Source organism: Fragaria vesca, linkage group LG2 (genome assembly GCF_000184155.1).
Source record: "Fragaria vesca subsp. vesca linkage group LG2, FraVesHawaii_1.0, whole genome shotgun sequence".
Taxonomy (NCBI): Eukaryota; Viridiplantae; Streptophyta; class Magnoliopsida; order Rosales; family Rosaceae; genus Fragaria; species Fragaria vesca.
Window position 1 is genome coordinate 21,302,015 of NC_020492.1, and position 10,133 is coordinate 21,312,147.

Here is a 10,133-nt window from a genome sequence, read left to right on the forward strand (position 1 = left end):
TGATTAGTAAGAAATCAGGAAGAAGCCCTACTGATTGATGTAAAGAATCAGGGGAGGGTGCGAACTTCAGGGGGAGGTCTAGCACATACATACATGTCACTATCAAATGTGAAGGGTGCGTTGTACTCTTTTTCTCCTACGATCAAGGTTCAGTTTTTCTCCCACAGGGTTTTTGTGACTTGACGAGGTTTTTGACAAGGCAACAGATCAGCACCATCGGCATATCAGCGCGCGGCACAAGGGGGATGTTCTAGGATATTCTCTACCTGTGTGCCTTGGCCTTATGCCAATAGGATATGTAGTTAGACTAGATCTATGTATTCATATCCTTACCATATTGGTATTGTGTAATTCCCTATATAAAGGGCTCCTATCAATGAATAAGATGATTCTCTTGCTATCTCTTTGTCTCTACCATTAATCCTTCATCAGTATACCAAATCCAACAGTTTCCCTATTTTAAAGATTCAAATATTCATTACAACAACAATTCTCATTTATTACAATATAATAATAAGTATAAAAATATAAAAGATTATTTTTTTAGAATAAATTATGTTTTCTTTCTTATCTTTGAGCCTTGAATAATGTGCAACATTCAATTCTTCTTTCCCTAAATATTTTTAGAGAATATGTAAATATAGGGAAGCAAAACTTCTCTTTCATCTCTTTTCCTATTTTAGAGAAGGAGATAGAGAAGCTGTTGGAGTGGAAAATGACCCCATATTCCCTAAAATAGAGAAAATCAAAGAATTTAAAGAATCTGTTGGACTTGCTCTAAGAGTCTATAAGTCTATTTATTTTGTTCTTATTTTTTCATGACTTTGTAATATCTTGGAATTTCAGTTTTTTATTTTTAAAAGGAAAATTATTTTTCAAGTTATTTTTATTTCGATTTTTATTATTCTTTACATTTTTAGTAATTTTTGAAAATTATTTCAATTTTTATTTGTTAAATTTTGTTTTTCGAGCCTCTAGGATTAAACTAGACGTCGTTACGAGTTCGTAGTATTTTACGGAAGAGTTTTTGGACATCAGAGCTATTTTTAATGATTTTTGGATGTTGGTATTATCTAAGAATTTTATGAAAAATAGAAATTTGTGGTGGCTTAATCTGGACCGTTGGAGTTTAAACCGCAAGATCTTGATCGTTCATTTGAGATTATATTTGGGAATGGATAAGGTGGTAGCCCAGACCGACTTCGGTCTCGTGCTGCTCTGCAGCGGGTGAGCTCGGAGGAGGACTCCGTTGTCCGGCTGCCTCTCGGCCTCCAACCGGTGGCTACGGCTTCGTCTTGCCGTCCCCGACGTCTCTGTTGTATCAGATTTCATGGAGGAGAGCTGCTGAAAGAGAATCGGAGGAGAGAAAGTGATTGCCTCTCCGATCGGGTTTCCGATTCCGGCCACGGCGGCGTGCATGGCTGGTGGTGGTAGCTTCGTCTTGACCTGGAGAACCTCCCTGTGGCTTCAATATGTCGAGACGAGCAGTGGTGAGTGAGAATCGATGCAGAGGAGTGGTTTGAGTTTTCCGGCGTTGTTCTTCATTTTCCGGCGAGCTTCGAATTCGATTCAGGTATAAAAGTTGGACTATTTATTGAGTTCTACGTATTTGTATAATTGAATTCGAGTTTGAGTGTTTTTGGGAGAAGTTGGAATTTAGGCAGGACCCGACTGCCGTGTGTGGTGGCGGATTGGCGGTGCTGGCCTAAGCTCGTCCTTGATTCATTTTTGTTCAGAAATATGGATTGATGATTAGTATGTTGTCTGTAATTGTTGAAATTGTAGAATTGGAGGTAGAGAGCTGAGTTGCAGGTTGTTCGGGTTACTGTGTTTGTGTAGGTTGCTGCGTTCAGCGTCCACAACGGTGGTGGTGGTGATTGACTGTTCTGGGAGTACCTTTTGGCTTTACTTAGTATAGTGAACGTTTGTGGGTACTGAGATGATTGATTTACAGTTGGTTAAAGTTGGAAAGATTGGAACTTTGGAGTTGTGTTCTATTAACTGTGAGTGAGGGTTCAAATAGTTCATTCAATAATTTTGGGTGGTTAATAACAGTGAAGATGTGTTGGATTATTGTAAGGAGTTTGAAAGATGTTTGTGAGAAAGTCTGGAAGGTCAACAATGAGGAATTTAGGTCGAGACTAGAGAGCTTGTCTTATTTTGAGTAGTGAAGAAGATGTTGTTTAATTAAGAGAGGAGATGGGGCATTGGAGCAACATGAACCGAGAAGTGTTGTTGACAATATGAAATAAGTTCAGAACCGAGATTGAGCAAGATGGGTGTTCACCTGATGTAGATTAAGATAGTTCTAAGCTATTGGGTGTCCTTAGTAAATTTCAAGGACTTGATAGTATCAATTTGAAGTGACCTATCAACATTCTTGGAATGAGGATTTGGTACGAGGATTGAGTAACTATCGACATTCCAAGAGCAGAAGGATAAGGATTTCAGAATGCGTGCCACGGTGTTACTAATTTTAATTAGCGTCAGAGCTAGCGCTTGGATTTCAGGTAGGGTCTTTCTCGGGGAATCTTTCTTTAAAATGATAATTAGATTATTAATGAAATCGGTGAATTGTGTGCTATTGACTGATTAACTATTGAAAGTTATTGCTTTCGATAAAAGCATGTGTAGCATGTGTAGTCGTTGGTTTATATGATTGTTGTTATCGCTTTCCATAAAAGCATGTGTTCGATATTTGATTGCATACATAATGCATTGTGAGGAATTGTGAGGATAATGAGATTGGTGGTTATGGAGAGGTGTGAATGAGATTGATAGAATATATATATTTTGTGTAGTTGAGTTTCCTCATGGGGACTTCCAGTAGCTATGATCAGCCCACCTGCGTAAATGAGTGGGGAAAGTATGCCCCTTCGACGTATGAGTCGATAAAACGATTTTTCGGGTTTCGAGACTGGGGACCATAAGGTTAACAAAAAACTAACAAAAGAGGTACTGGAGTTTATATATTACTGATTTGTTAGGCCGTATATTCGAGACATCTACATGGTATGAGACGTGTAGGCACATATGTCTTGGGTGTATGGACTAATTAGCCAGTAATAGAGTGGAGGGAGTGCATTAGCATTTATGCATCGAATTGTCGTTATTTATATAAAGTATTATTTGTTACTTGATAACTTGATTTTGCTACTTAGATAAAAATAACCTAAGGAGGTTTGGCCCTACTGAGCGTAAACTCACCCCTATAGATTCTTGTTCAGGGTCGTACGAGGACACGTATTAGTTGACGTGAACGAGAGTCGAGAAGGATTACAGAAGATTAGAAGTGAACTAGGTTGTAAGGTCTGTCGGTTTTGTCTCTGTAATCGGTTTTGTTTTTGTAATCGTTTTATTTTTTATAATTTCGATAAAAGTATTTGAAATTGTTTTATTTTCTTTTACTTTTCCCGTTCACGCCTTGGATTTGACGTCAGGTGCTTGGAAACCACCGACACCGGGTCCGGGGTGTGACAGACTTGGAAGTTGGAAATTACTTTTCATCGCATATTTGTAATTTGATAAACTAATTAATCTGTGTCCGTATCACAAGCACAACCCATTATTGACAACGGTTGAAGCTAATCTAAATCCTAGCTTATATATAATTCATAAGCAAGATTTCAGGATGAATTCATCTTACTTTCATATGATCAGTCTTGATCGATTAATGTAAGTAACTCTGGTTATTGGCCGCTCAAATGCAAGAGAAAAGGTAAAAGATTTTATTTGATGGACACAAATCTAATAGAAGAATCATTTTTTTTTTTTTTTTTTTTTGAGAATCTAATAGAAGAATTTGTCTTATGATATCCAGCCATCTTAATTTTATTCAATCGTGATGTTGAGATTACAACCATATCAACAGTGGCGTAGCCAGGATTTAAGAAATCGAGGAGCCAAACAGATTAGCAACTAAGTTTAGGGGTGCCACAAACAACAAGCTTAAGTCTGAACGTTGAAGAGTAAACATTCAGTTGTATATAATAGCATGTAATGAAGTACGAGTTTATTAGAGTTAGAACAAACAAAGCTACAGGCAAGGCAAGGAATACATAACTTCCAACAAAAGAAATAAGAAATGATATATAGAACGCCAACAAAAAGCAAAGAACTAAACCCAACAAGTAGTTGTTCCTCAAGAACCAAACGTCAAATTGCATTACATATCAAGGACAAATCTATTACAACTCTTACAAATGATGGAAAACAAAAGATGATACATTTTAGTTCAGTAACAACGCCAACTTCCATTCAGTTTTTCTTTTTAATTTACATGACTAATAATAGATAAAACATTATTCATGACTAGCAAGCACTCATGGTGTTAATCTTTTTGTGTTGGTATTGGTTATACCACATTATTCATCTGGGATAGTAAATTACAGGACTAGTACGTAATGGATAACACAACATTAACTCTTACAGCAACAAGCACCAGTAATTTTTTCAGGCTTTAAAATCTCACATGGACTCCAGCCTATTCTTGACTAGGCTGGCTAGGCCCTGCTTGCAGCGTATCCATTTCACGACGCCTATCATGGCGAAGCCGTTTCTCTTCATGTAGCAAATTTGCAAAGCTACAATGTTGCGACTTGCTATATGTTAGCTAGGATAATCATATATTTTACCATTTTATATAATGGAACCTGTTGGGCAATTAGGGTTCCCAATGACCAAACATGTTTATGTACGTATATATACCTTATAAGAGCTGTTTACACCCAAATTAATATTTTACTGGACAGTAATTGTCTAAAGTGAATGTTAATTAAATTCATGGTCCACACCGACGAGTCCGAATAATATTAGGTTTAAAGGCGAGTTGCCTAGCATGCAATATCACGCGAGTTCGACGTATGAGAAGATGTATGGATGTACACGTCTCTGATTAATGACTCCGCGAGGTGATGGCTGTGCAGGAGACATCGCTGAGAGACAAGAAAGGACCACTTCGCATGAGAGCACAATGAGGCGAGCTCGAATACAAACAATGCGGCGAGCTCGAGGATACATGCGAGCTGGAAGGACTTCACATTGTAAGGATAAGAAAGGGAGTTATCTAAGTCGACCAGTCAACTATGTTTAATTGCTTGGCGGAGGACTTCTAATCAATCATGCATGCGGACAGCTAGCAGTGTTTGCCTAGTTCGCTGTGTTTAATTGCAAGCAATGTTTGAAGGAGCCAGCTATGTTTAATTGCATGAAGGCTGGTACGTGCATGATAGTTGCATGGAGGTGTGACTGCACTATAGTTCTCCTTCCCCTCGAAGCATGCACGCAATGTTTGAATGTTTGGAAATTGGAGGGAGCATCTGGCACCGATTTGGAAGCATCTCGCCATCGACTTGGCAGCCTCGCCCCGACTTTGTGGATTGGCGCGACCTCGCCAGTGTTTAATGAGGAAAGCATCTCGATCGTATCTTGAAAAGCATCTTGACACCGGCTCGGGGGCACCTCATTACTGAATGCTTGTTTAATTAAAGGTGGGGGCATCATTGTCTTATCCTTGGTTGAATAAAACAGAAGGGAAGGATGACTGGTTGGTATTGTACGTGCATGGCAAGGGTTCTTATCCCATGCAATAGTTATCCAGTAGTCATGTGAAGCATATCCAGACGTGAAGCATATGATCATTCATAATTCTAGTTGATTAAGGAGATATACATGTAAGCTGTGCATATCTACTTTGCATGCACGTTCAGAGTTCTAGTATTCAAGGGCACTCATACAGTGCTTAGAAGGAGCATACGTCCAAGAAGTGTTTTAGGCGAACTCTACTGTTTAGAACAAAGCGACGACCACGAAGTGATTAACATCACCTACGCCATATTTATCGTTGAAGACTTCTACAAGTCTTTGCCATGCTTTGGGCCAATACCTGTGGCCCTAAATAGCTCTATATAAGAGAGTTCGAGGATCTGATTGACTACACAACAAAACAATACAAAAAGACAGACTACAGACACACAATCAATCATACAAAACAACTGCAATTCTTCGAGCATCCTCGAAACCCTAAGTTCTAAGTGCACCTCGCCTTAGATCTCAGAGCCCGTCTGGACTCGCCTCTCTTTCCCAATTGTTGCTCTGCTCGCTTCAAACAGTGCGTATCAATTCACAGGTGACTAGATAGTTTGCTCGTAATTCCTCGCCCGCGAGGTGACACCGGAGCTCTACTTCGCCTGATTAGAAGTCAAGAACGCGCACCGCTCTCGTTCCGCGTCCGCGCGGTGGCACACCCTGCAAACCCTAATTTACTTTTTAGTAGCACAAGTTACCTCTCTACCCGAGGATCGTGGCCAAAACAAAAGCCTGGGCATTAGTCCCATGACCACAAGGTTCGGATTTGCCCGTCTCTAGATTTACCCTGGAGACAGGTTTGTTTAATAGCCGTTCACCAACTTTGCCAAGACTGTCCAGATTCTTCTGTGTTGCTATATCTACGGAAGATACATCGTCACTCAGAGTGTCATCCTGTATTTGTTCATTTCCATCCAAATTAGTATGTGTATTTCAATTATAAATCAACTCAGCTCCAATTTATGCTATATATATAAATATGATTGGAAAGTTGATCAAATATATATAAATATATCGAAAAATTGGTCAAATTAAAAAAATCAGTACATTATTTAAGATAAAGAAGTCCTTACCTGAAAATGCCTATATATATATATAATTTTCTCAAGTAAGTACACCCTTAACTTAACTATGGTGCAGATTTTCTCAATTTAGCTCACTTTTTATCATATTTTTCAATCATTGTCGGTCACTATATATATATATATATATGACATAATCATTTATACAAATTTTCAGTTAATTTGGTTATCATTAAGGTGTTGAAATGATATTAAATCAATGAACAAATTGAATTTGTTCAACATGAACCGTTCATATTTATATTAATAAAGCACAGTTTTGGATGCCCAGACTATCACTAAACTAGCTGAAATTTTGAAGAGATGATCTGCTCATATACATGCACCTTTAAACTGAATGGTCAAGATGATAAAATACGATAAAAAAATGGGTACAATAAGAAAATCCGCAATATCGTTAAGTTAAGGACATCCTTAGCAGTATACATATACCTGAATTCGAAGATAGTATTTCTCCGAGTCAAGGGCTTTGAAGACCACAGAAAGATGCAAATCGACCATATCGGCACTTGCTTGCATAAAAGCATCGATCAACGGGGAGGAACCACCGCTCGTTAACCAATTCAGCTTACTCCATTTGGAGGCAACATGAGCGTTGTATTTGGCATTAGCTCTCGGTGAACCAGTTCCTAGTGATATCACCAGCAATCGTCCATAGTGATCCGTTGGTTTTATTGAAGGGAAGTCTGAACTCTTATTAATTATTTCCTTCGTTACTTCACCAATAGCAACCAAAGTCTGCAAGGGTCAAAAAAATACTTGGTTAATCGTCGTTTACATTATTGGCTATATGATAACATGAATATTGAACATACTGGATTGTTTGCTGCCAATCCACCGTCTATCAGATTGTGATAGTGCATTTTTCCTTTGCAGTCGACGGTCTCAAAATAGTGAGCTGGAAGATAAGTTGGTGCTGCAGAGGTTGCAATACATATGTCCGAGAGTAGGGCATCACATGTTTGCTTATTTTTCACCTGTTTCACCCCATAAATTTAAGCACACGTACATATATCAGAATTCGCTTGTGTGTGTGTATATATATCACTGCATGCATGCAGTCTCGACATGGCAAGTAATTTAACTGGATATGAACCTTAAAGCTGGAAAATATAGTTGGCTGGAGATCCCTGATGTCAAATGCAGGAATGACAACATTAGTCAGCGTTTGGCACAGTTTCTTGTCCCCAAGCCTTTCCCTAACCAAAGCATGCAGATACTTGCCCTTGTATTTGGGTCCTACTAGAGCTTCGATGGTCTTTATAGCACTGTAGATGATAATGGTTAAATGGTTCTAAAATAAAGCTAAGAAGAAATTAGTCATCCAAATTAATTTTTACATATATACATTTTGTGTGTGTGTGTGTCTGAGAAGATATACATATATACAGTCTGCGTAGCTATGATCTGATGAAGTATTAATTAAAAGCTCGAAATAAGATTAACATTAACGTACTTCTGAGGGAAGATTTTGGGGGAGTTGTCAACGTTCGTAGAAGTCCTTGATATCTTTGGCAACAAATAGCGGACGGTTATTCTTATTTGGAGCTGTGAGCATGGCTGTTACAAGACCACCTGTGCTTGTCCCTGAAATCACATCGAAATAGTCGGCGAGTCTTGCATCTGTATTATTATTATCCAGCTTCTGCAACATCGTTGAAACACGAATAATGAACTGATGAATTAAACAATTAAGTAGGAGCATATTTGATTATAATTTATAAGTTTTGTATGTATTTTCACCAATTTGACACATGTTGTACCTGAAGTTCAGACTCAAGGGAATCAAGGATAATGGCTGGTATAATCCCTCTTATTCCACCTCCGTCGATGCTCAGAACAGTAATTAGGTCTCCAAAGGTTGGGGGCGGCATAGCGAAACTACTGGTTCTTTCCATAGCTCGGATCACTTTGAACTTTGAGCTATCTTTAAGAGGATTTTGCAAAGAGTAATTATTTTTTTTATCCGGAACACCACGTGACACTGCTATGTGATGTACCCGGCCAATCATATAACTCAGATTCATGCTAATTAAGGTAGAATTGGAAATAGGTAGAACAAGTTCTTTAACCGGTGAATGAGTTTCCATTTGAAAGAAATAATAGGGGGTATTTATACTTGAGCTCCTAGCAGCTATGCTACTCATCATCATTATCCTGGAAATTAAGTAGACACCATGCTAATTAATCCTCATGCATGCATGCCCCACCAAATTTGGAAGCTGAAATTTGAAATTGTTTTCAGGTTAATGGTGGATCAATAAAATTATACGTTTTAATTGATCATGGTACGTCTTGCATATAATTAAGTAAAAATATTACTATCACGTAATTAACAAACATCAGTGACTACAACAGGAGAGCTAACTAAAGTCAGTCCTCGGTTCACTTCCAGTATTCAATAAAGTCTGACCTTTTGATCCAAAAAAGAAAGAAAGAAAAAAGTCAGTCCTCGGCTCATGAATATTTGAATATTGAGTTAGTCCAGAACCAATTACTGTAAGTTTAATTATTAATGTAAGTTAGTCTACCAAGTGGCTAGTGTAGGTATGTAACTTGATATATACTAAGAAAGGCTACCTAGTGTAATATAATAATGAAAAATAATTATAGGCCTTAATAAGGTCTAAAATTTGTAACCTTAATTATATGTAACATATGATAGACACATCATCAATTTAAGAAATCATGTCATATCATTTTTCAAATCCCAAAAGAGTCTGAAAACGTGTTCTAATGAAGAATTACGGATGGAGTTACCTCTTAAGAAGTCTGCAAGCCTCTTGCTGAAGAGCTCGTTATGTGGTCTCACTTTACCACCATCTAAAATGGGCGAAACTCCTATTGGAGGCATAACTGACAGGTTCTGTTCTATCTGCTCATCCGAGTCATCCCGTACTCCAAAAAAGCAGAGGTGAGGTTCCGGAGAGTGGGACAGATCTACCTGGCCAAGGTGCCAATATAAAGTGGTTCTTCGAAATGTTGAAAGATGCTCTACCTGCGGTACCTCTAATTGATCGAAGTGGGTAGCTCCAGTAGACCCAATGGTGGTGGAGCCCAAAGGGAGCGGGTAAGCCTTTTCGCTCGGTCGAAAAAGGTATGGGCCTATGGGTCGGGTTCGTAGTAGCAAACGGACAATTAAAGTACGTTGGGTCTGCTTGGTGAAGCGAAGCAGGACATTCTTTAAGCAAGGAATTCCGGGAGTTGAAATGCAGAAAGCTTTTTTAATAGAGAGAGTCAGTTTTTTACCAATTCCAATACCGATAGCAGGGGTAGTCCCCGTTTCTGGTGTTTCAGTCACCTTTCAATGGCTCCTTTAATTATGTGTGATATTTATGGAACCAAATTTGCCAACCATCAAATTTGGTGGTCATCTATGACCAACCAATCAAACACTGCCAGAGAAAGAGAGAGAGAGGGAGAGAGAGAAGAGAGAGGGAGAGAGAGAGGAGGGAGAGAGAGAGA

At 38.6% G+C, this 10,133-nt stretch overlaps 1 non-coding gene and 1 pseudogene across 1 annotated transcript; one reads left to right on the forward strand and one right to left on the reverse strand.

Annotated features, from left to right (window-relative positions):
- The first annotated feature begins 1,203 nt into the window (after window positions 1-1,203).
- Window positions 1,204-3,390, forward strand: LOC101312796. The gene is made up of 2 exons (XR_184025.1): window positions 1,204-2,510; window positions 3,228-3,390. It is a non-coding gene; the product is annotated as an uncharacterized LOC101312796 (transcript).
- A 2,898-nt stretch (window positions 3,391-6,288) lies between these two features.
- On the reverse strand, window positions 6,289-8,566 carry LOC101293069 (annotated as a pseudogene).
- Between the last annotated feature and the right edge of the window lie 1,567 nt (window positions 8,567-10,133).